Source organism: Mustela erminea, chromosome 11, assembly GCF_009829155.1.
Source record: "Mustela erminea isolate mMusErm1 chromosome 11, mMusErm1.Pri, whole genome shotgun sequence".
Taxonomy (NCBI): domain Eukaryota; kingdom Metazoa; phylum Chordata; class Mammalia; order Carnivora; family Mustelidae; genus Mustela; species Mustela erminea.
The window spans coordinates 35,772,242-35,797,225 of NC_045624.1; the positions used below are offsets into that span (position 1 = coordinate 35,772,242).

Below are 24,984 nucleotides of genomic sequence, written 5' to 3' on the forward strand. Positions count from 1 at the left end.
ATGTAGGTAACTCAGATGTGATGGTTTTGTGCAAAATCTAGACCCAGCATTTCCAGGCTCAAATGCTAGCTCTGCCATTTACCAGCTCCATGACCTTGGTCTACTTATTTATATTCTCTGTTTTAGTTATTCTGTACAGTGGTAATAATAATAGTACATAACTACCACACAGGACTGTGAAGAGAATTAAATGAGTTATAAAGTGCCTAGAATAGCATCTTGCACATAGTAAGCACTCAATAAATACTAGTTATTATCTCTAGGATTGTGTTTCTGTTTCTAGAGGTATTCACTTACACTAGTAGATATTTACTTACCCAGGTGTTCAAGTAAAAAAGAAAGCCAAATGCTCACATGTTCATCGTCAAAAGTTTCTCTTCTGCTTCAGAAAAAGGATGAGTCCTTTCTTTTTCCAACCCACAAATATGTGAAAATTAAAATACTTTCCCATGACCTCATGTACTTAAAAATATGCAGTATGTCTTTCCTATTGTAAAATATTAACCAAGAGGTGCTTTAGGCAAAGGTGGTTTCATTTAGGATCTTAGACAGTTGGTTTAATTCTGATCCAAGGGTGCTATAGCTCCATCTATAAATCCAGGGACACTACATAGAATTCTTGCAATCATATAGCACTGTCCATTATACTCTTTTGAATATTTGCTTTTTCCCTGTTGGAAAATAAAATTTCAACCTCCTATCCACATTGTTACTCCAATATGTCTAATATGTCTTCATTACTGTTCACAGTACCAGTGATTACCACTGTGCCCAAACATCAATTAATGCCTGATGATGATTATGATGTTGATGTAGTCAAAACAGAGGAGCCCTTGATTATTCTCTGTCTCTCTGTCAGATCTTCAGGGTATATCTAAATATAACACTAGATCATCCATTTGGACTGAACTGCCTCATTATCAATAAAACTGACTTTCCCTCCTGAATTTACTGAAACTTTCTGATTCACTTAGGAGTCCTAGCCTAAGAGTCCAGCCTTCTCTGTTAGTATAAATTAATAACACCAGGATCAACAGTTCCTTCTATTTATTTATATTTAAAATACCTGACATGAGAATTCAGAGAATTCAGATTTAATCTCTTCTTTCAAAAGTTTATATTTCTTTACTTTTTCTTTTTCTATTTTTTTCTTTTTACAGCGATCACTCTGTGGTTTTTATTATGTTGTTATGCCTGGATTTTATGATGTTAATGGCTGGATTCCAGCTGACTAGTTAGAAGAGGGGAGTGGATGACAGGTAAAGATGAGAACTCCAAGGCTTAAAATCCTGTTCTCAGCAGTTTTTCTTTTTTCTTGTCTCTCAGGATCCATTGCAAGACAGCAAGATTTCATGAAATGTCAGGTAATTGTTAACACTAGAAATACACACTTGAATTTTCAAAGAACTAGAATAAATCTTTAATCCATATAGACATAATTAGAATGATATACATTTTTATGTCTACCCAATTCCCTTGGATACATTTGCTCTATTTCCCAATAGAAAAGAAACACATCCTGTGAAATCTGTCAGGGAGTTGCCAAAGGACATTCTGCTGCTTCCTTTAAAAGCACCAAACTTAAGAGAAGCATGTAGCTGTCCATAACTTAAAGGATTCCTTGCTCAAAGACTAATGGCACTGCTGCCGCACGTTGTTGTGATTTTCCCTCATAACAGAGGATTCACAGGCATTAAAGAGGCCTCAGTAAATTAGCAATCCTTTATGATCAATTTTAATTAATCATTTGAGTAAGACAATGTGCCACTACATATATCATATGGTGGAATTTGTCACTTGCTTATAATAAAAAATAACCCTTATTATCATAAAAGCTCCTTCAGATAGAGGAGGAAAAAATATAAAAAGAGGCAGGGTAAAGAAAAGAAAGAGAGATGGATGGAAAGAAAATAGATAATAAAGACAGAGAAGCATTGTAATATTTAAATGCTAACAGTGTGCCTATCTTGGTTTGCTTATCATGTTTGGCATACAAATAAACAACAGAGTAGGGAAAGGTACAATATGTTAAATTATTATGGGTATGTCAGATAAGCAGTTTGTCTGATGTTTCCATCTCTGCTGGAAGGCTGGCTTAAAACTGTGTGACCTATTCTTCAGAGAGTCAAAGATAAACTCCAGCAATTGTGTAATTCCTCCCACTCTGATAGAGATAAATATGTTCATATTTTTCCCAGCTAATCCTCCTTGTTGGATGATAACATAAGGCTGCACCCATATGACATACAGAGATTCAAGATATCTGGATAAGCATCCAGCTATCAGTAATACTCTCTGCCCACTGGGTCATCTTGTTATCAGGGTCCTTTCAGATTAAAGAAGTTTGCTGCAAGTTAATGGAAAAATAAATCTACAAATCTGGATCCTTTAAGGCAGTGATACCAGTCCTGTGCTGCACAAAATAAATGTAGGGAAAGGTTTTTTTTTTAAAACAATGTCCAGGGTGCTGGGGTGGCTCAGTCTGTAAAACATCTGCCTTCAGCTCAAGTCATGATCCCAGGGTCCTGGGATGGAGTCCCTTGTGGAGCTCCCTGCCCATTAGGGAGTCTGTTCCTTCCTTCTTTTTGCCCCTCCCCCAGCTTGTGCTAGCTCTCTCTCTCTCTCTCTTTCCTTCTCTCTCTCTCTCTGGCTCATTCTATTAAATAAATAAAGAAAATATTTTTTTAAAAGATGTCCAGGCACTATTAAAGACAAATTAAACAGGTTTCTTTGGGTCTGGAATCTAGGGAGCTATAAAAGCTTCCCAAATGATTCTAAAAGTACAACTAGATTTGAGAACCACAGTCTTAACAGTTTTGAGAATAGTAAGTATACTCAATCTTGTCAGATTTCAACCAAATATCAAGCTTCCTAAATTTGAAAAGAAGACGGGTATTTTGATTGACTCAGATTGAAACAAAAATATATGTGTTTAAAAAGTGAGACATTAAAAGCAAAAACAAAAGTAAAAGGGATTGTGGAAGAAATAACTATGAAGATAGGAAATTGAACTCAAGGCAACAAATGATTATTTCAGCAAGTCTTGTTTTGGTTGAATGATAAATGGAGGTAAATGAGGTAAATGAATGATGTCACCAAATAGGATTACTTTACCAAGGATAGTGACTGACATTTACATATACTTTCTGAACACGGGATGAGATAAGACTAGTGTATATCATAGGGAATGTAGGCAAGTGTTAAGGAAAACATTATGGAAGTAAAACTCTTCAACTCTTAAATAAAAAATACTGAAAACTGTGACTCTTGCATTGGAATGTTTAAAAATCAAGTATATTAGCATCTGCCTAATTGAGCCATGGTATGTTACACTTTTACCACCCTATGACTTTGATAAGGTTTCTGTTTCTGAGTTTCTCCAAATTCCCTAATTATCTACTGTTGCCTCTTCATAAATGAGAGGAAATTATATTTGTTAAGTCTGAATCAGGATTCTGTTATGTCCTTATCTCTGAACTTCATGTCATTACCTACGGTACATTTTAGCTTTGACCTACTGCTAGCAGGGTTTTTGTTTTTGTTATTTGGATTTACATAGAAGAATGTATAATAATATAATGAAATAATATTTTTAAATTGCTTGAAAAACTCAACCAATAGCTTCATCTTCAAATCAAAGTAGTTTTTATAAGATATGATGGGAAAACCTTAATTACAACTGAGGTATTTTTGTCTCCCCTCTTTATGGAGTTCTAAGTACCTTTAGATGAATTAGTCCTTATAATGTCCCCAAAGCAAAGAGAGTATAGGTGTTTCGTTTCATCTTATTATGTGTTTTCTTCTCATTATTCACTCATTCAAAACAAAACAAAACAAAATTGAGCTATTAATATGTGTCAGAAACTATGCTAAGTGCTGAAAATACCACCATATCATCCATACCATACCAAGTGAAAAAAAAAAATTCTGGTGAGAAGACACAGACTATAAACACATAAATGGATAATGTCAGTTGGAAATAAGCCCAATGATTAAAAATAAGCAGGGTGCAGGGATAGAGAGTCAGGGTTGTAGTTTTAACTTCAATGAACAGAGAAGGCCGTGACTTTGTGGCAAAGTCCTAAAGAAACTGAGAAAGCAAACCTAATAATACTCTTCTACCAGATATTTTAGAGGCCTTGGTAGAGGAAAGAGCAAGTATGAAGATCTGAGGCAGGGACATGCTCCATGTATTAGAGAACGAGTGAGGAAGTGAGAAGGCTGGAGAAAAGAATCAAGGAAGTGTATATGGAGGATGGGGTAGAACGATTCTCTTCTCAAAGATACTTATGATGAAATCAGTCCTCTCTCCTTTTATACTCTGCACTTTGACCCCTGTCCCTATCAGTGGGAATCTGAGGAAGACTTTGAGCTCCTAATTTTAACAGGGTCTGAAGAGAAGGAGAATTCATGTATTAGTAAGGGGCCTGGCAAGAAACAAGGCACACTCAAGAGGGATTATTAAGAGGATTTAAGTAAGGGAGTATTTATAGAAGAGTGGCCATGTAGCAGCTACACTGCAGAAAACCACCACCTGAATGGTAAAGGGAGGATATGATGTTACAAGACTCTGAGCACATGAAGAGAAGGAGAATTCATGTATTAGTAAGGGGCCTGGCAAGAAACAAGGCACACTCAAGAGGGATTATTAAGAGGATTTAAGTAAGGGAGTATTTATAGAAGAGTGGCCATGTAGCAGCTACACTGCAGAAAACCACCACCTGAATGGTAAAGGGAGGATATGATGTTACAAGACTCTAATAGGAGCTATATAGCCACACAAGAATAATTATTCACCATGAACTGTAGTCATGGATTAGGCAGTCTCTGCCAGATTGAAGACCCAAAGAGGGAGCAGTGTAAGTAATGCCCAGCCTTTCTCTCCTTCTACCCTCCTATCTTTTGTTAGTGCCTCACATTGGTCCAATTCACCTGGAACAAGAAGGAAAAATACTCTAGGAACTTACTCTACAGGCTTCAATATCCTCAGGCACAGAGAAGAGTAGAAAGTGGATTAAGAGAGAAGCAAATACAGAAAAACCAGCACACTCTATAAGATGCACTTCATTCATATTTTACCAGGTTATTACACCAGGAGAATTATAGCAGTAGTTAACAAGAATCAAATACGTATCTATGTTATGACTTGTAGCAAGTCAATAAGATATTCTACTAGTTAAAAGTTGAAATCCCTATGAAGCTTCAAGGCAATTGCAAGGAGCCTGATGTGGCTCTCGATCCCAGGACCATGACCTGAGCCAAAGGCAGCCGCTTAATGACTGAGGCGCCCAGGCGCCCTTACCATGTATTTTTTTAATTGTATATGCATCTATGTCTATCATATTGTCTTTAGGGTCTGAAGAAATTGCTATTCTGTCAAGTGAGTCACCTCCAATATTTCTTGTGATCTTTATTCTGGACCTCAAGCACTTATTGGAGGGCCAGATGCACACAACTGAGCCTCCCTCTTGTTACCTAACAAGAAGCCATGTATCTGATTATCCTGTTCCAGCCAGAGTTCTCTGCACACTTTCCACTAGCCTTCACAGTTGCTGTGTTTCCTGAGATTGTGCTTGAAGCTGTTACAGTATCACTTTCAAAATTCTTATATGAAGGCTACTGAAAATCAGTGATGATATCAAGTGACATATAATCACAATATTCACTAGAGAGGATTCTGATTGACAAGAATTTGAACTGAATTCTATTATTGTATCTTACACTGTGATTTTAACCAGACAGCATAGAACTTGTCTTAGAAAGAAAGTATGCAGAAGGTTATTTATTCTCCTAATTCTAACAATATACTTCTAATATTTTACAAGCCTCTATGTGGATGCTAATTCGGATGATTTGTTGGACCTCTTTCCATCACGAGAGGCTCCCTTTGGGCATTCTTTAATAATTATACAGGAAAAAAAAAAGTGAACAGTTTCTTCGATAATTTTCCAGAGTTAAAGAACATCTGAGATGAGAACATTTATCCCTTCCCCAGTAACAGGGCCAATATTGTTGGCAAACTCCAGAAATTAGGAATCATCAATATATCCATGGCTGCATTGCTTTAATGCAGAGTGGATATACTCAAAGCAGAAGAAAAAGAATAGCTAAGGAAGAAAATTGGAATTGAATGACGACTCAGGTAAAATGACTTTTACCAGGTTGTTACTCCCGGAGAATTATAGCAATAGTTAACAAGAATCAAATAAGTATCTATGTTATGACTTGTAGCAAGTCAATAAGATATTCTACTCATTAAAAGTTGAAATTTCTATGAAGCTTAGTCATTATCAATCTGCTTCAAATATCAAAAATGCCCAGCATTAAAGAATCCACAGAACATCTGGATCAAAAAGGCCCTGCTAACAGAAAAGACCCAATGGTTTTACCTCTCTTGAAAACAGAATTTTAGAGCTCTTTTCACTAGGGAGGACACTGAGGCTAGTAGAGACCAAGCACCTGGCCTATATACCACAAAGTTAACTGATAATCAAGCTGAATTTAGGTTGGCCTTCCTAGAAGCAGAGCGAGTGACACAGATGCTTGGAATTTACTGTGGGAGTGCTCTCAGGAGACACCTGTAGTTCTATGAGGGATGCAGGGAAGGAAAAAGAGCTTAGCAAGGATGTGTCACAGGTTAAGTCTAACCTTGGCCTGATCCATGAAGGTACCGGAGCATTAGCATACTGCAGAACTGATCCCAACCTTGGGCAAAGCAGCTTAATGTTTATATGTGCTGGTCACTGCATGTGGCTGTGAGCCACATACCTTCTTTTCAGTATATAATGTTGTCCAGAGACTACCTTTTCTTCCTCTTCAGTATACTATAACCCAATCTCATATGCTTTCTTTTCTCTCATCCCTATAGTAAGCAAAGTAAAACAATAAACTACCAAATTTATTTCCTCCTGCCCCTTTGTTTCTCCAGCAGCTCAGATTTGTGAGAAGTGGTGTCAGTGTCCCTGACAACATGAGGGCATTGTTTTGTCATGCTGCACTATTTTGTGTCCTTGAATTAGTATGGATTTGGTATTGTGTCAATAGTGACAAATCTAAAACTCACTTTCTCAGCCTAGGTACCCAATCTACTACTTCTTCCTTAACAGAAGGCATTGAGCAAAGTATTTATACCAAACGAAGCCATTTAAAAGGAACAGACTGAAAATGTAAGGATGATGGAAATAAAAAGCTAGACCACAGGGAAAGATTCAAGTGATCACATAGCTTTTTAAATAATAGAAGTCTGTGAATCCATGCTGGCAGACCTAAGTAGGTCACCTAATTGGTTGTTTACTGTGCTATTGGATATGAAGCATGGTAAAGTAAGCAAGAAAGAAAACTGTGTGAGCTGCATCTCCATAACAACAGAGAAGAGAACAATTACAAGAGACCCTGGCCAACCACCTCCACAAAAGCAGTTTTAACCTCAGAGCAATGAGGAGTGACATAGCAAACTACTGCTAATGTCTGAATAACATAGGGCACTGAGCCAGGTAAAAACTTTCCCTTTTCAGAGGACTAAAGGCTTTGATCCACAGACAGATTTGCTGAACTAGCTGAAACCTTGAAAGGACTGAGCTAACAACTACAAGAATAATGTATGATAGTAGTAGAATGAGAGTTTTTTAAAAGTAATTCAATTATAGTATACAGTATATTGAAGGTTAGACAGACAACAACACATTATTAAGAGACTGGTGCACTGTCAAAATTTACTGGTATTACCAAGAATGTATATTGTCTTCAACATGATACTGTAAATGGTAACTTATTATGGTCTAAATAACATTTAGGATGACATTTTATTACTGAAATATAGAAAAATTAAGCTAAATTTAGCTTTTAACTCCACTTTTTCAGGGTATGATTGGCCTCCCTAAGTATTCAACATTCTCTTCAACAAACTTTTCAAAGTAATCTAGGTATTTTTTCTATCTATTATTACTTTTTAATACATTGGGGAACTTGTCTGGGAGACATGTTTACAGAATTTTTGCCAGTGGATTAGGAATTATATCTTTCAGCATGAAATCACCCATTGTATCCAGCTGATCTGCTTTTTAGAAACTATAACCCAGGGACATTTGAACTTGATCTTTGATTTTACATTTCTGAACATTCTGCAGATAACCTGATAATCCTCTAAGAAATTTTGAGTCTGGACTTTATTTGTTTCATTTTATTTTTGCCAATGCAGAATTCATTTGAAAGTATTGCTAACTGCAAATCCAATGTATCAGTAATTATATCACAGCCCCTATTAAAATCCCCTATTAAAAGGATTAAAACTTCTGAGTCCTCTTCTCCTCTTCCCTCTAGTCCCAGTCCTTTACCCCTTGAATTTCTACAGGCAGTAAAGTTCCCCTGTATTGAGCAGCATGGCCTGGATATCTTAGACTGCAGCCAAATTCTACAGACCATCAATGGAAGTTTGTAAAGGAGTGGAAAACAGCTTTCAAAATTTTTTGTTATCTTGAGTGGACCTAGCCAGGAAGATTTGGATGCCTATCTTTGCAAGTCAAAATTTATGCCAAGAAGCTCTAATGAAAACTTTGCTACTTAAAAAATCTACAGGTAAATTCCTTCTCAACTCTGAATGAATTCATTCCCAACATAATGACAAATGACATTAATCATTTCTTTCTATTCTTTGCAACATACATAATTAAATTAAGAGATTATAATTTAGGTCAGTCTATTGCAAACAGTTCAATGTCAACAGTCTTTAAGAGACCTTTTCAAAAACAAAAATGAACTTTTGGGACTTCATCAAGATCAAAAGCTTCTGCACAGCAAAGGAAACAGTCAACGAAACAAAAGGCAGCCCACAGAATGGGAGAAGATATTCGCAAATGACACAACACACAAAGGGCTGATATCCAAGATCTATAAAGAACTCCTCAAACTCAACACACACAAAACAGTTAATCACATCAAAAAATGGACAGAGGACATGATCAGACACTTCCCCAAAGAGGACATACAAATGGCTAACAGACATGTGAAAAATGTTCATCATCATTAGGCATCAGGGAGATTCAAACCAAAACCACATTGAGATACCACCTTACACCAGTTAGAATGGCCAAAATTAACAGGAAAGTAAACAACATGTGTTGGAGAGGATGTGGAGAAAGGGGAACCCTATTACCCTGTTGGTGGGAATGCAAGTTTGTACAGCCACTTTGGAAAACAGTGTGGAGATTCCTTAAGAAAAAATAGAGCTTCCTTATGACCCTGCAATTGCACTACTGGGTATTTACGCCCAAAATACAGATGTAGTGAAAAGAAGTGCCATCTGTATCCCAATGTTCTTAGCAGCAATGGCTACAGTCACCATATGTGGAAAGAACCAAGATGCCCTTCAATGGATGAATGGATAAAGAAGATATGGTCCATACATACAAAGGAGCATTATGCCTCCATCAGAAAGGATGAGGGGCACCTGGGTGGCTCAGTGGGTTAAGCCGCTACCTTTGGCTCAGGTCATGATCTCAGGGTCCTGGGATCGAGTCCCGCATCGAGCTCCCTGCTTGGCAGGGAGCCTGTTCCCTCTCTCTCTCTCTCTCTGCCTGCCTCTCTATCAAATAAACAAATAAATAAAATTTAAAAAAAAAAGAAAGGGTGAATACCCAACTTTTTTATCAAGATGGATGGGACTGGAAGAGATTATGCTGAGTGAAATAAGTCAAGCAGAGAGAGTCAATTATCATATGGTTTCACTTACTTGTGGAGCATAAGGAATAACACAGAGGACATTGGGAGACGGAGTGGAGAAGTGAGTTCGGGGGAACTGGAGGGGGAGACAAACCATGAGAGACTGTGGACTCTGAGAAACAAACTGAGGGTATTGGAGCAGATGGCGTTGGGGGTTTGGATGAGCCTGGTTGTGGGTATTATGGAGGGCACAAATTGCATGGAGCACTGGGTGTGGTGAATAAACAATGAATGCTGGAACACTGAAAGAAATAAAATAAAATAAAATGGAAAAAATAAAATAAGAGAGACCTGTTTCTAGAAACATTTGCTGTCCTTTCAAGAACATTAAAGCAGTATCTGGAGTGGTTTAAAGCACAGACTAGTGCAGCCCCCAACTACGACTACCTATGTAGGATTTGGGTGAGCTGCTGAACATCTTGAACCATTGGTTCTCCTGGCTCTAAAAAGAAGTCATAATAATAATAATTACCTTGCTGGGCATCAGTGAAGATATGATGAATTAATTTGAGCAATGCCATTTCCCCAGTGCTCCACACAGTAAGTACTCAACAAATAGCTGCTTATTATCATGTTTGAAAATGATATGTACAATATTTTTACTATATATTGTTGTTACCAAAATCTAACTGTATAGTTAAAGTTGAATGGAAATGCTTCTATCAGTGAAGACTTCTGATATTTCTAGAATATAAGGCTGATTCTACTTCCTTACATAAAATCTTTCTGTGATTCCCCATAATCTTGCTAATAATATGTAAACCCTTTGTCATGCACGCACACAAATTCTCTCATCATCTTCTCACTCTTTGATCCACATTTCCTCAATTTTACCTATTACCACTCCTGGCTTCAATAAATGCAATAGTCATACAAGACTACTCACAGCTCCTGAATGTGCCATGCTGTTCACGCTCCTGTGCCTTTGCCTATGTTGTTTGCTCTGTCTGGAAGGCCTTCTATTCCTCTGCCTTCTAACAAATCTGTGATCCTTCCTCATGACCCAACTCAAGCATCTTTTCCTCTGAGTATTCTTTGCTGATGTTTCCCATTCCCTAAGCAAAAGTAATCACTCTTTCCTTTGTATTAGATTTAATTATAAGACACGAAGATCATGTGTTTAAAAGATAAAATAAAAGCATGTGTTTACATATCTACCTCCATTAAGCTACATTTACTGATTGCAGACATGGAATTTGTCCTATTTACTATTTTTCCAGCAGGAAATATTCTGTTTGATTCATGTACCTGCTCACTAATATTTGTTTTAATGAATGAATTATTGACCAAATATATTCACTGACATTTTTCCAAGTTTTCACCACCTCCATTATACCCTGATTCAAGTCATCGTTGCCTCCAGTTGGGTTTCTCTGCATCTATCTTCTTTTCCACAGTCTATTTCCAACAAAGTAGGCATAATGATAATCAATACCCTCCAGTGGTTTCTATTTACTTACAGAGAAAGCCCAAAGTCCTTATGATGTCCTCAAAGCATGAGAAATCAGGACCCCATTGCCTCATGAACCTTTTTTCTTCCAACTTTAATCCTCTATGACGTTACTTCATCCATATAGGCTTCCTTTTATTCCTTGAACACACTAAACACACACTTCCCTCAGGGCCTTTGCACTTAACAGTTCTCTCTGGCAAGCTCTTCATTCACCTCTCCACACAATTCCCTCCATCACTTTCTTTAAGTCTCTTCTCCAATATTAATTTATTTTAGAAATCAATCTAGTAACTCCATACCAAATAATAACATAAAATAATTCACCACCAACAACCATACCCCAGGTTTTCCATCCCCTTACCTTCCCCTTCTGTATTTTTCTCCCTAGCATTCATCTTCATCTTATTCATATGCAATAGTATATTTACTTTAGCATTTGTTTATTGCTTGCCTTTCCCACTTGTATAACACATACACAGTTGTTAAGTATGTATTTACTAAATATATATTAGAGCTAGCATTAAACCCATTATATAATAACATTCTCTGTTTCCTGGCAAATTAATAACTTTGATTTATCTTCAGCCACCCCTATTGCTTTCCTCTGTTTTCCTTAAGAAGGAAAACTTAGAATGTATGTTTTCCTTAACAGATGAAACGAGATATACATTTAAGTTGAAAAGTCATACTTAGGAGGTTTTTCTGTATATAACATAAAGGCAGGGGGCCTAAAGAAACTTTATAACAACTGGTCTTTGAACATCAGTGTTTTATTCCTATATACATCACCTTTCCCACTCATATCATCTGCCTTTCTCATTTGTGGATAGGAGGTTGAAATTTTATTTTCCAACAGGGAAAAAGCAAATATTCAAAAGAGTATAATGGACAGTGCTATATGATTGCAAGAATTCTATGTAGTGTCCCTGGATTTATAGATGGAGCTATAGCACCCTTGGATCAGAATTAAACCAACTGTCTAAGATCCTAAATGAATACTTTGTATTCTTTCTCCCCATTTTGGAATTCTAAGTGACTCTCCATTCTGATCACTGACCCCTTTCTTCTGTATTAGACACTCTTAAGGAAGGATTTCTTGCTTTCTTCCTGCTATAGAGACTTTTCTCAGAAAGCATTAGAAACTCACACAAGCTAAATTCTGAGAGGATTTGAATTTTGCCAGAGATTAAAATCTTAAAATAGAAAACTGAAATTCTACTGTGGATTATGAAACACCAGCAGGAATGAGCGAGCAGTAGCTAAAATTTTATGTTAAGTCTTGTTAACCCAGAAATTGCACATCTAAGAGGTCACTCCTCAATGTTAGGTACTAGGCAAAGCAGCAAATAAACCAACCTTCCAAGAGTTGAAACCTGGCTTCTGTTAAATACCTAGAGCTAGAAGACTGTCAAGCATATAGTAGGCACTATATATATATATATATTTCTTTAGTTAAATATTTTGTGACTCAGTAGACATGTTATACATTTGAAAGGAAAATTTTACAAGGTTTCCACAATTGTGATTTTACTAAGTTTCCTTGCTTTACAGATTCCTTGGTATTTCCCCCATGTTTTTCATGTCTTTTCCCGGTCCAGAATTTCTAGCAATTTCCTAAGTTTGTAGACCATAATAAATCGATGCCTTTTCTATGCCCCAAAAGGGCATTTTTTATAGAACTTTCAAAAGTTCTTTAAAATGGTTACCCAAGTTTCTCTTGGCCCTCAATAGAGAAGTTAAGTGTTTCATCCAAGGTCACAGATCTGGTTAGTGACAAAAGATGGATGAATCACATCCAATGACCATGAGGGAGGGCTCTTGGTGCTGTATTATCTTCATATGCAAGGATGATGTTACTGACCTACCATTGTCAGGTCTCACATTTTAAGTTGCTACTCCAATGACAATGATGGATTTGCTTTGATCCACCCACACAATCCTAGTTTCATTCATGACCTACAGAATATGTTGGTTTTTAAAATATTAAACTAATTATGTAAGATCCAGCAATTACAAATGCAGAAATGGCCAGTTGTTTTGAATCCCTATGATAAGATTCTCCAAACAATTGATTTAAATGGAGACCTGGCATGCTAGACAACAATCAACAGGGCACCAAGTAATTAGCTCCAGGAATACCTATCCGATGAGACAGGCCTGGGCCTACAGTCCTGATAGGTTTTTGTCTTTATTTGTATTTTCATAATGCTTTCTGTTGTTGCTAAATGTTTTAATGTATTTTTATTACACAAAGGTTTCTTGGTGAAGGGCATGGATTTTTTAAAAGTAATTAATAAATTATGAATCATCTGATTAATATTTTATGATGACTAAAGTGATCAAGTTGAAATTGTATTTATGCATCATGTGCTTTTAAAAACAAACATTTTATTTCATAATTTTCTACTCCTTAGGGTAGAAAAAATGAGTAGAGAACTCTAAAGAAATAGTTAAGTGCTAAGGAAACAGAGGAATGGAGGCAGAAAAGTACAATCAATGTTAAAAGACTTAGACTGAATCACTGAACATGCCAGAGGTACAACATTTTTCCTTTCCTAATCCTTGCTTTATACTTGCCATTTGCTAACATAGGTCCCTGCTGTCACATTAACTCCTGTGGATTATAAGTGCTATCAGCAGGTTGAATTAAATTTCTACTAAATATGCATTTGGAGATTTATGTCACATGTCTTCAGTTGGAGTTAGATGTGTGCCTGTGTAATTTGGGGAGGTATGGATCAAAACTGTCCTGAATGTTTTTTTATTATAGGCAGTGAACAGCAGACAGAGTATGTATTTGTTTAATAAGATCTTAATATATTCTCAAAATGCAAGAATCGCAAAGAATTTTTGGAGGAGGAATATTAATACTGATACTGAAAATAAATTGCTACATGTTTTTCTCTAACTATTCTACCCTGTCCTCTTTATATTCAGAAATCAGAAAGAAACAAGCAATCTGCAAATACTCATTTTTTTAAATCACTTACAAAAGGTAATTTAATATTAAATCAAGCTGTTCTTCTCTTATTTCTATGGCACTCAGTTGACATGCTGACTGACATATGTTAGAACCTCTTTAGGAGATGATATTGTGGAGAAAGCTGAGCAATGAACACTGTGAAATAGTGTTTTAAAATGTGTCTAAGGCCTCCATTTTCATTCCATCTTCCATAACTCTATGGAAAGTGTTCAGGAAACAAAAGCTCCCAAAAGCAAACATCAGAATTATTGGAATGGTTACTAAAGTGCCAATTTCTGAATCCCAAACTAAACCTCCTGAATCAGATTTTCCAAGGCCAGAACCCAGCAACCTGTATTAATAGGCTCCAGAGTAAATCACATGCTAGGGAATTACTGACTTGCTTGAGACTAATTTATAACTCTCATTCAGTTCCTTCCTTTACAGAGAAAAAAAAAAGGAAAAGATTAAAGTAAAAGAAACCAGGGAGGGAGGAGTCAAGATGGTAGAGAAGTAACGGGCTGAGTTGACATCAGGTAGCAGAAGATCAGCTAGATAGTTTATCAAACCATTCCGAACACCTACAATTCCAACAGAAGATTGAAGAGATGAAGAACAGCAATTCTAGAAACAGAAAACCGACCACTTTCTGAAAGGTAGGACCTGCAAAGAAGTGAATCCAAGGCGATGGGAAGATGGACCGCAGGGGGAGGGGCTGGCTCCTGGCAAGCCACAGAGCAGGAGCACAAAATCAGAACTTTTAAAAGTCTGCTCCACTGAGGGACATTGCTCCAGAGGCTAAGCTGGGGTGAAGCCCACAAGGGATAGCAGGGTCTCAGGTCCCATGGGGTCACAGAAGGATCAGGGGTGTCTGAGTGTCACAGAACTCACAGGTATTAGAGTGGGAAAGCTGGCTACAGAGACAGAGCCGAGGAGTGAGCTCTCAACTCGAGGTTATCTTAAACTGTGATCTGTGGCACAATCAGGCCCCTGCTCTGAGAGCAGGGACCCCAAAAAATCCAGGGACCCCCCCCAGGGAAGAGTGCAGGGATCTGCTTGGTTTGGACTCCAGGCAGGGCTATGTGCCAGAGATGTTTGGTCACAGGCTGGGTGAGCTTGGAGTGCAGCCAGAGGCCAGGGAGATGGGAGTGATTGAGCACTTTTCTCTGAGGGCGCACTGAGAAGTGGGGCTCTGAGCTCTCAGGTCCTCCGGGCCGGACACCAGGAGGCCGCCATTTTCATTCCGTCCTCCAGAACTCTACAGAAAGTGTTCAGGGAACAAAAACTCCCAAAAGCGAACATGAGCAGATTACTTACCCCGGCCCCTGGTAAGGGCAGTGCAATTCCACCTTGGGCAAAGAAACTCGAGAATCACTACAACAGGCCCCTCCCCGAGAAGATCAGCAAGAAATCCAGCCACAACCAAGTTCACTTACCATCCCGTCATCTAATAGTAAAATTAACAAATCTTAGTGACAAAGAGAAAATCCTGAAAGCAGCCCGGGATAAGAAGTCTGTAATGTACAATGTTAAAAATATGAGATTGACAGCAGACTTATCCACAGAGACCTGGCAGACCAGAAAGAACTGGCATGATATATTCAGAGCACTAAATGAGGAAAAACATGCAGCCAAGAATACTATATCCAGCTAGGCTATCATTGAAAATAGAAGGAGAGATAAAAATTTCCAGGAAAAAAACAAAAACTAAAAGAATTTGTAAATACCACACCAGCCCTACAGGAAATATTTAAAGGGTCCTCTAAACAAAGAGAGAGCCTAAAAGTAGTAGACCAAAAAGGAACAGAGACAATATACAGCAACAGTCACCTCACAGGCAATACACTGACACTAAATTCATATCTCTCAATAGTTACCCTGAATATAAAGGGGCTAAATGTCCTAATCAAAAGACGCAGTGTATCAGAATGGATAAAAAAACAAAACCTATCAATATGCTATCTACAAGAAACTCATTTTAGACCCAAAGACACCTCCAGATTGAAAGTGAAGGGGTAGAAAACAATTTATCATGCTAATGGACATCCAAAGAAAGCTGGGGTGGCAATCCTTATATCAGATCAATTAGATTTTAAGCCAAAGACTATAATAGGAGATGAGGAAGGACACTATATCATACTCAAAGGATCCATCCAACAAGGAGATCTAATTATTTTAAATATCTATGCCCCTAACACGGGAGCAGCCAACTATCTAACCCAATTAATAACAAAATCAAAGAAACACATCAACAATAATACAATAATAGTAGGGGACTTTAACACTCCCCTCACTGAAATGGACAGATCATCCAAGCAAAAGATCAACAAGGAAATAAAGGCCTTAAATGACACACTGGACCAGATGGACATCACAAATATATTCAGAACATTTCATCCCAAAGCAACAGAATACACATTCTTCTCTAGTGCACATGGAACATTCTCCAGAATAGATCACATCCTGGGTCATAAATTAGGTCTCAGCCAGTATCAAAAGATTGGGATCATTCCCTGCATATTTTCAGATCACAATGCTCTAAAGCTAGAACTCAGTCACAAGAGGAAATTCGTAAAGAACCCAAATACATGGAGACTAAACAGCATCCTTCTAAAGAATGAATGGGTCAACCAGGAAATTAAAGAAGAACTGAAAAAAATTCATGGAAACAAATGATAAAGAAAACACAATGGTTCAAAATCTATGGGACGCAGCAAAGTCAATCCTGAGAGGAAAATATATAGTGATACAAGCCTTTCTCAAGAAACAAGAAAGGACTCAAACATACAACCTAACCCTACACCTAAAGGAGCTGGAGAAAGAACAACAAAGAAAACCTAAACCTAGCAAGAGAAGAGAAATCATAAAGATCAGAGCAGAAATCAATGAAGTAGAAACCAAAACAAAGAAACAAACAAACAGTAGAACAAATCAGCGAAACTAGGAGGTGGTTCTTTGAAAGAATTAGTAAGATTTATAAACCCCTGGCCAGACTTATCAAAAACAAGAGAAAGGACCCAAATAAATAAAATCATGAATGAAAGAGGAGAGATCACAACCAACACCAAAGAAATACAAACAATTATAAGAACATATTATGAGCAACTATACGCCAGCAAATTTGACAATCTAAAAGAAATGGATGCATTCCCAGAGACATATAAACTACCAAAACTGAACCAGGAAGAAATAGAAAACCTGAACATACCCATAACCAGTAAGGAGATTGAAGCAATCATCAAAAATCTCCCAAGAAACAAGAGCCCAGGGCCAGACAGCTTCCCAGGGGAGTTCTACCAAACATTTAAAGAAGAATTAATTCCTATTCTCCTGAAACTGTTCCAAAAAATAGAAATGAAAGGAAAACTTCCAAACTCATTTTATGAGTTTTTATTACCTTGATCCCAAAACCAGACAAGGATCCCATCAAAAAAGAGAATTACAGACCAATATCCTTGATGAACACAGATGTGAAAATTCTCACTAAAATACTAGCCAGTGGGGTCCAACAGTACATTAAAAGGAGTATTCACCACAACCATGTGGGATTTATTCCAGGGCTACAAGGTTGGTTCAACATCCACAAATCAATCATTGTGATATAATACATTAATAAAAGAAAGAACAAGAACCATATGTTACTCTCAAGAGACGCTGAAAAAGCATTTGACAAAGTACAGCATCTTTTCCTGATCAAAACCCTTCAAAGTGTAGGGATAGAAGGTACATACCTCCAATATCATCAAAGCCATCTATGAAAAACCCACCATGTATATCATTCTCAATGGAGGAAAAACTGAGAGCTTTTCCACTAAGGTCAGGAACATGGCAGAGATGTCCACTATCACCACTGCTATTCAACACAGTACTAGAAGTCCTAGCCTCAGCATTCAGACAACAAAAAGAAATTAAAGGCATCCAAATCAGCAAAGAAGAAGTCAAACTATCACTCTTTGCAGATGATATGATACTATATGTGGAAAACCCAAAAATTAAAAAATAAATAAATAAAAAATAATAAAGTAAAAGAAACCACTCAAGCTATTTTCAAAAGCATTAGATGAGCAGGTCCAGTGTAGCAAGAGCCTAAATAATCTAACTACAGTACAAATATAAAGTAAGGCAACCTTTCTATAAAAAATTGTAAAAAACATAAGCATTCTGGTATAAAATGTAATGGTGAGTAGTAAAGAATTGAGAACAGAGAAGTTAGTAATGACATAAAAAGCAGTTGATCATTGCTCTCATGTAATAGAGATCACTTTCTACACAGTTTTATAAGTATTGATTTGTATAAATCAAGATTCTAAAGGAATATTTTTAAAAAATTGTGTATTTTTAAAGTTTGTTTCCTGAATTTTTAATCTGAAATCCTAGCTATGAAAATAATTAATTTTTGAGATGCCTGGCTGGCTCAGTCTGTTAACCATCGCCTTCAGCTCGAGTCATGATCCCAGGGTCCTAGGATCAAGTCCCACATTGGTTTCCTTGCTCAGTGGGGAGCTTGTTTCTCCCTCTGCATGTCACCCACCCCCTTGTGCTCTCTCTCTCTCTGACAAGTAAACATATAAAATCTTTTAAAAATAAAATAATTTTTTTAACTGGGAAAATTCACCAGATTATATCTTGAATTAGGATAATACAAATACTTAGACTGAGTTAGGATAAATATAAATACTGTGTACAAATAAGAATAAAGTGGGATTAGGGGAAAGAGAAAGGAGATAGAGATATAGATGAAAGTAGATGAGTTAAATCTCCTTGGAAATATATTTCACATCTACCGGCAAGAGATAACAGAGTAACATTTTCCAAGGATAAAACAGTCCTCTTAACTATTTTTCCATATTACACAAAGAAATTATGCGAAGGAAAATAGTACCTGTGTGCCTTTGATATGGAGTGACCAGAAAATATTTTAGAGAATCAAACATTCCACTAGCCCTAAGCTCTGTCTGTAATAAAATCTTAGTACTTATGGACTTAACATTCATGGTTTTGACTACTGTAGAGTGACCTGGGTGCCTGGCATTCAGTAATCTATAATTTTGATGGGGCACAACTTGAATTACATGTGTTGAAAGGACAGGATGGAAGGATTTTTGCAGTCTCTCAGGGCACCTGGGCAGTGGCCTGCCAGTGGAGATGTGACCACTGTTACACATGTGCAATTAAATTTATGCACCATTTCCTTTACCACCAAAAAGTTAGCCTTTAGAACTGGTGATAGAAGTACAGAAAAAGTGAAAAGGTCAAGGAAACAGATGGATGTTTTTGAGAAAGTAGAAATTCAAAATTAAAGAATGGCCTATCATTGATGAGAAGAAACTTGGTTTATGTTCCGTACGAAAGAGCACAGCATAATGATTAAACACCTGGATTCTGGAACTAGACTCTTTGCATTTTAATCAAATGATTTCTGGTTAAGTCCCAGCCTCTCCTGCCTCAGTTTCCTCATCTGTAAAGTAAGGGTAATTATAGTGTTGCTCTCAAAGGATCATCATGAGGGCGAAATTGTGTTTATAAAGGGCTAACAACAGTACTATATCAATGTTTGTTTGAATAAATTCCAATAGAATTGGCATGACTGCTTCAGGACATGTTCCATACAGCAGGCAGAGAGCTGATCAAGTGAAAAAGCCTTAGCAACATTTGAAAAGACCGTTTGCATAAAAGCATGTGTACCTGGATGAAAATATGACTTCCAGGAAAGCCAGACATGTATAAAAAATACTGCTTTGTGATTCTAGAATTATTTTTACAGGAAGCATCCTCTCTGAAGAGTAAACATCCATTATATTGAGCTGATAAAGACAATACATGATTTCAATGGGGGAAAGCTTTATGTGAATATGGAAACAGCTTCATCTAATACTCAACTGATTAAAAAATATAATGGAATATATCTGCCCAAGGATTCACAGAAACTTTATTTTCCTTTAGTAACATCATCTATGAGACAGGCATAATGTCTTGATCTTCCTTTTTTTTTTTTTTTTTTTTTTTGCTTTGTCAAGTGTATTCCTTGGCACTTGACAAATAAATGAGCATAACCATAATCATAACTTCTCTGTATATAGTCCATTTCCTCAAAAAGCTGCATGAGCATAAAACATACATTCTCCTCTTATATCCTGCCAGAATGTCAGTGAGGCTGGCCTTCAAATAGAACTCTGGTGCATTCCAATTTACAGATAAGCATTACTTATTGTTGGGACTGCATTCTAAAGGTGAAGAATGTAGGATCTGCACTGTTAGGAAGAATAAAGCAGCTTTCAAAGAATGGTGACATCATCCAGCAAACTTGCTGTCATTAGAATGAAATAAATGGAAGAAGTTCAATTAAACTCACAGTCTGAAAGTTAATTTAAAGGCCTTTTTCTCCAGATTGGTGTGTATAAATTCCCAATTTTTATTCTTATCTTGCTAAGATCAGAAACATCAAATATATGAATAGAACTGGCAGCTAACTGCTTCATTTTTTCAGGGTAGAATCTTTCTATGGCTCTATACTCATAAACCACGCCACCCCATGTCAAACTGCAATTTCCCTCATAAGCAATTCACCTTAAGATAATTATTTCCCTGCAATTGTGTTTAAATTCCAGTTTTAACAGGTCCCTGTGGCTGGTTCAAAAAAAAAAAATTGTAACCTAAGATATAAATGGTACATGGTAGCTGATCTCCCTTATCTTTAAAACAAAGGTATCTCATTGTTCTTTATATGTCCTATATGACCAGTAACTGTAGATTTCCCTCAGTAGTCATACGATGCTTGCTATTATTACTTCGCTTCTCTGGAACTGAAACACTTTCAGGAAAATATTTTGAATGGCATACAGTCAGGAAGTGATTCAAACTGCCCTCCCTGGCTAAATTCTTGTTGTCATTTCTATGCAGTTAAATGATTAGCAGCAGGGCCAAATGGCTACTGGCTCATTGGGCTGTCAGCTGCCCACTTGGTTGGACTACTGCCAATGATGTACTGCTTGAAAGACCAAAATGGTAGCTGTCATACTGTCCTTTGAGGTTTAAGTAAAATCCAAGTTTAAATGTAAAGGCTCTATGTTCTGAGCATTTCAGGGACCTAAATTTTCCTTACAATTTCCTACTCTGAATTTCTTCAATTTCCAATGGATTCAAAGACTGATCTTACAACCATTCTCTTCCTGGAATCTGTTCTGTAAAGGCCTAGAAAAAGAACTCAGGCCTTTTCTCTTGATTTATCCCAACCCACTCAATCCAGGTAATTACACAGAGCACTAAAGATCTGGAGCACCAGGATTTTTGTTTTCTTAATTGGGCATCTTAACATCTTAATACAGACAATTAGACACTGCTCAGCCTGCCCCCCTCCAATCCTAGAAGGCTCTCTCACCTTGGAGACACCCTTTATTTATTATGTATAGCAATTAAGCCCACCCTTGCCCTCTACTCAGTCTAAGACCTGATACTAGATATCTGCAAATCCTGCTATAAAGTAAGTGTCCTCAGATCTGGGCTTCATTCTTCAGTAGCACAAACAAACCAGTGGATGTTTTGAGATTTTACAATTTTCTTTCTCTCATACTAGTCTCTATGCTTTTTTTCTGTTACCCTCCCCTCTTATATATTCAAACTCTATTGTTTACATTAGGGTTATTTTATTTATTTATTTTAAGATTTTATTTATTTGAGAGAGAGAGAGACAGTGAGAGAGAGCATGAGCGAGGAGAAGGTCAGAGGGAAAAGCAGACTCCCCATGCAGCTGGGAGCCCGATGTGGGACTCGATCTCGGGACTCCGGGATCACGACCTGAGCCGAAGGCAGTCGTCCAACCAACTGAGCCACCCAGGTGTCCCTACATTAGGGTTATTAAGTCATACATTCTGGGGCCACTTGAACTAACAAAGTAATCTGACTCCTTTTACTTACCTGTTAAGTCTGTTAAAAAATATTTGAGGTGGTCCAAAACTAATTAAGTCAACCAAACACCTAACTTGGTGTGTCTGTCTTCCTCTATGGTCCCTCCTTTCCTTCTTTCCTTCTTGCCATAATGACTAAAATCAATTTATCAAAAAATCATTATACTCTGTGAGAGAAAAGGAAATCTGGGTCATAAAAATTTATACCTATAATTTTAAAGCTCTTAGATCCCTTCAAGAACAAGTTTTATTGTTAATATTTTTCCCTCAATGCAGAGAGCCTGAATTTGGATATTATGCCATACATCTTTGTGAATTGAACTTTAATCTCTAACTACAAACAGGTAACTTAGAATCTGTACTGTTGATGAATACAAATCAAGTACTCAAGATCACAAATAAATTAATTGTCTTATATCATTCATTTGCCCAGGCCATGGACAATAAAATAGGGTCAAAATAACATTGGAAAAATTAGTATTTCTCTAGTTCTGCTCCTATTTGCTTAAGTAAAAACAAAAACAAACAAACAAACAAAAAGCTCCAGGCCTCTCAAATCCCTTCCAAATAATTCTGAAATCATGTCTTACCTTTGTTCTCAGCAATCACCAGACAGGGAATATTTTTAATCTCTCCGGTTTAGGCCTTGCTTCTTGAAGCAATGTCTGCTGTTAGAAACAAAAATGATATGATTTGTGCCTGCGCTCCTTGCTCTGTTTTATTGTTTCTCAATTTTAAATGTAGATAAGCATGGTTTCCTGTTCAGACATCTGTCATCTATTCTCAAACAGTACTCCTTCTCCGGCCTTGAAGCAAACCTTTATGACACAATCAACAAATAAAGTTTATTGCCTTATGTTTTTTCCTATCTTAGTGTGATTTTAGTAAAGCAGCTCTTCTTTTTAAATTCTCAATTGTAATTTCCTCTCTCTAAGACACACAGTGTATTAGGCTGGGATCCAAGTACAGGTATAATTCTCACCTCCAACTGGTTCACTGCTTAACTTTCTCCATATTTAGGTAAGTCTTATGCTTCAGAGGTCCCAGCGATTCTTCTCAATAAGACTTTAAAAATATCCAGATTTTGAATTAATACAGTGAAGGTTCAAGCCCAACTTCAGTAGATTTGTCAAAATGTAGGTATAGGAGAGGGCAGAATAGAAGTTACAAGTTTTTTGCTTATTCTAAGTTTCCTTTTTTTTTTTTATAATAAGTTTCCTATTTTTAGAAAGAAGAATGCTATTTTGATTCTTTCCCTCTTTCCTTCTATCCCTCCTTTCTAACTTTCTAATTGTACTTTAGGGTACTGGCTTTTACATACTTTCTCCAAAGAGCAGGGATAGGTCCAAAACTAAACCTGATCAGGAGACAAAGGTACTGTATCAGGATTAAAACTCTGAACCTGAGAAACACAGAGGGTCTTCATAAATAACTTTGCTGTAGTTTAAGTTCATGGTTAACAGCCCTACTTTAAAGAGAGCTGTCCAATAAGAAATCTGTATGTTTAAAACCATGTATTAGTGATTAGTAGCTAATTGCTATTTTTACAATTTCCACATTAATATTGGTATCCTGTAAGAAAGTAGGTAAAGGTGAGAGAATAAATAAAAATAAAATATCATGTGAGAAGGATGTTTTTAACCTTTAAAATTATTCCAGAAATACAAGATAACATTTGACCTCCACTATCGTTAGGATCTTGGATGAATGGCTACAGGGGCTAATTGTCTTCTTCCTCACTCTTTTGCCTTTCATAATGGGACGAACTTCCTTTGAGAACTGTGAGCATGTGGCAAGCTGCCCTCCTTGAGGTTAAAGTGGATCCTTAACTGTCAGGTGCTGACTGGTAAGGCTGGAAGCTAGGTGAGGTTTTGAAAAAATTAAAAAGTAATCTGCTAATGCACACCTTTCTCACAGGTTTTTGAATTACTTCTTTTTCCTTTCTCCCTAATCATATGCTTTTTTTGGTCTAGTTTGAGGAGAGGTTTTCTTCCTAAAGTTTCTTGATTAGCTGTCAACAGCCCCTCCTCAAATGAGCCCACAGCATTGCAAGCTTAGATAAAACGGTAGCAAGAGGAAGTTACCTAGAACCAAAGTTTTCAAAATGGTTTTTCACATTACCCCAGTACCATTATGGAGCTTTTTAAACCATGAAAGTCCGAAGGAAAGTTATCTGGATGTCAATGAAATATATATTTTATTATTCTTTATTGTCAATATATATTACAAATATTTTTAAATAAATAAACAATAGAATTACAGAAATTGTATTTTTTTTTCATTTTTTTTCTATTTTCATCTTGGCAAACTAACATGTGTGTACATTTACAGCATCTCCACTTTTCTCTTAGGAGTCTCAAGAGACTATTTTAGAGTCTGTGTCAAACCATACCTAAACAAGTGATAGGTCAAAAGACAAATGCTATCCCTTATTTGGATAGCTTATTTACCCTCACCAAAATTAACCAATTAAATGGCTATATGTTTAAGAGAAAAAAGAGACAAAGTTTTAAAAAGTTAAGAGAGTAATAAAGAACTCATTTTTCATTTCCTAATATTTCTATGATATTCAATGATATTTAATACTTCTATGATCTTCTATGATATTTATTCAGCAAAACTTAAAATGCCAATAGGTGATCTTGACCATAAATGCCATCTACCTAGCTACACTTTGTGACTATGAAATTTAATACTTTAATATAGAGAAGCAATGTTGAATGTGTTGAAAGAATATTTCTATGTAACATCTTTAAAATGCTAATCTAGGGATTATCTGCATATTCTATTATTTGTTTGTTCAGGAGGCAAAGGATATTTTCTCCACGTATGTGCTTTTGTCAATGTCATTAAAATTAGTCTCTTCCTATTCATCTAACAGGACTAATAATTCAGGTAGCTGAATAATAACTATTGTATCCTATATATAACTCTTACATAAAAGATAC

The 24,984-nt window shown here is 36.7% G+C and overlaps 1 long non-coding RNA gene across 1 annotated transcript in view; it reads right to left on the reverse strand.

Annotated features, from left to right (window-relative positions):
• Positions 1–22,689, reverse strand: part of LOC116569137 — a 120,470-nt gene extending 97,781 nt beyond the window's left edge. Inside the window, exon 1 of the long non-coding RNA XR_004276865.1 lies at positions 22,627–22,689. This is a non-coding gene — a long non-coding RNA (uncharacterized LOC116569137). The remainder of the gene's footprint in view (positions 1–22,626) is intronic.
• Between the last annotated feature and the right edge of the window lie 2,295 nt (positions 22,690–24,984).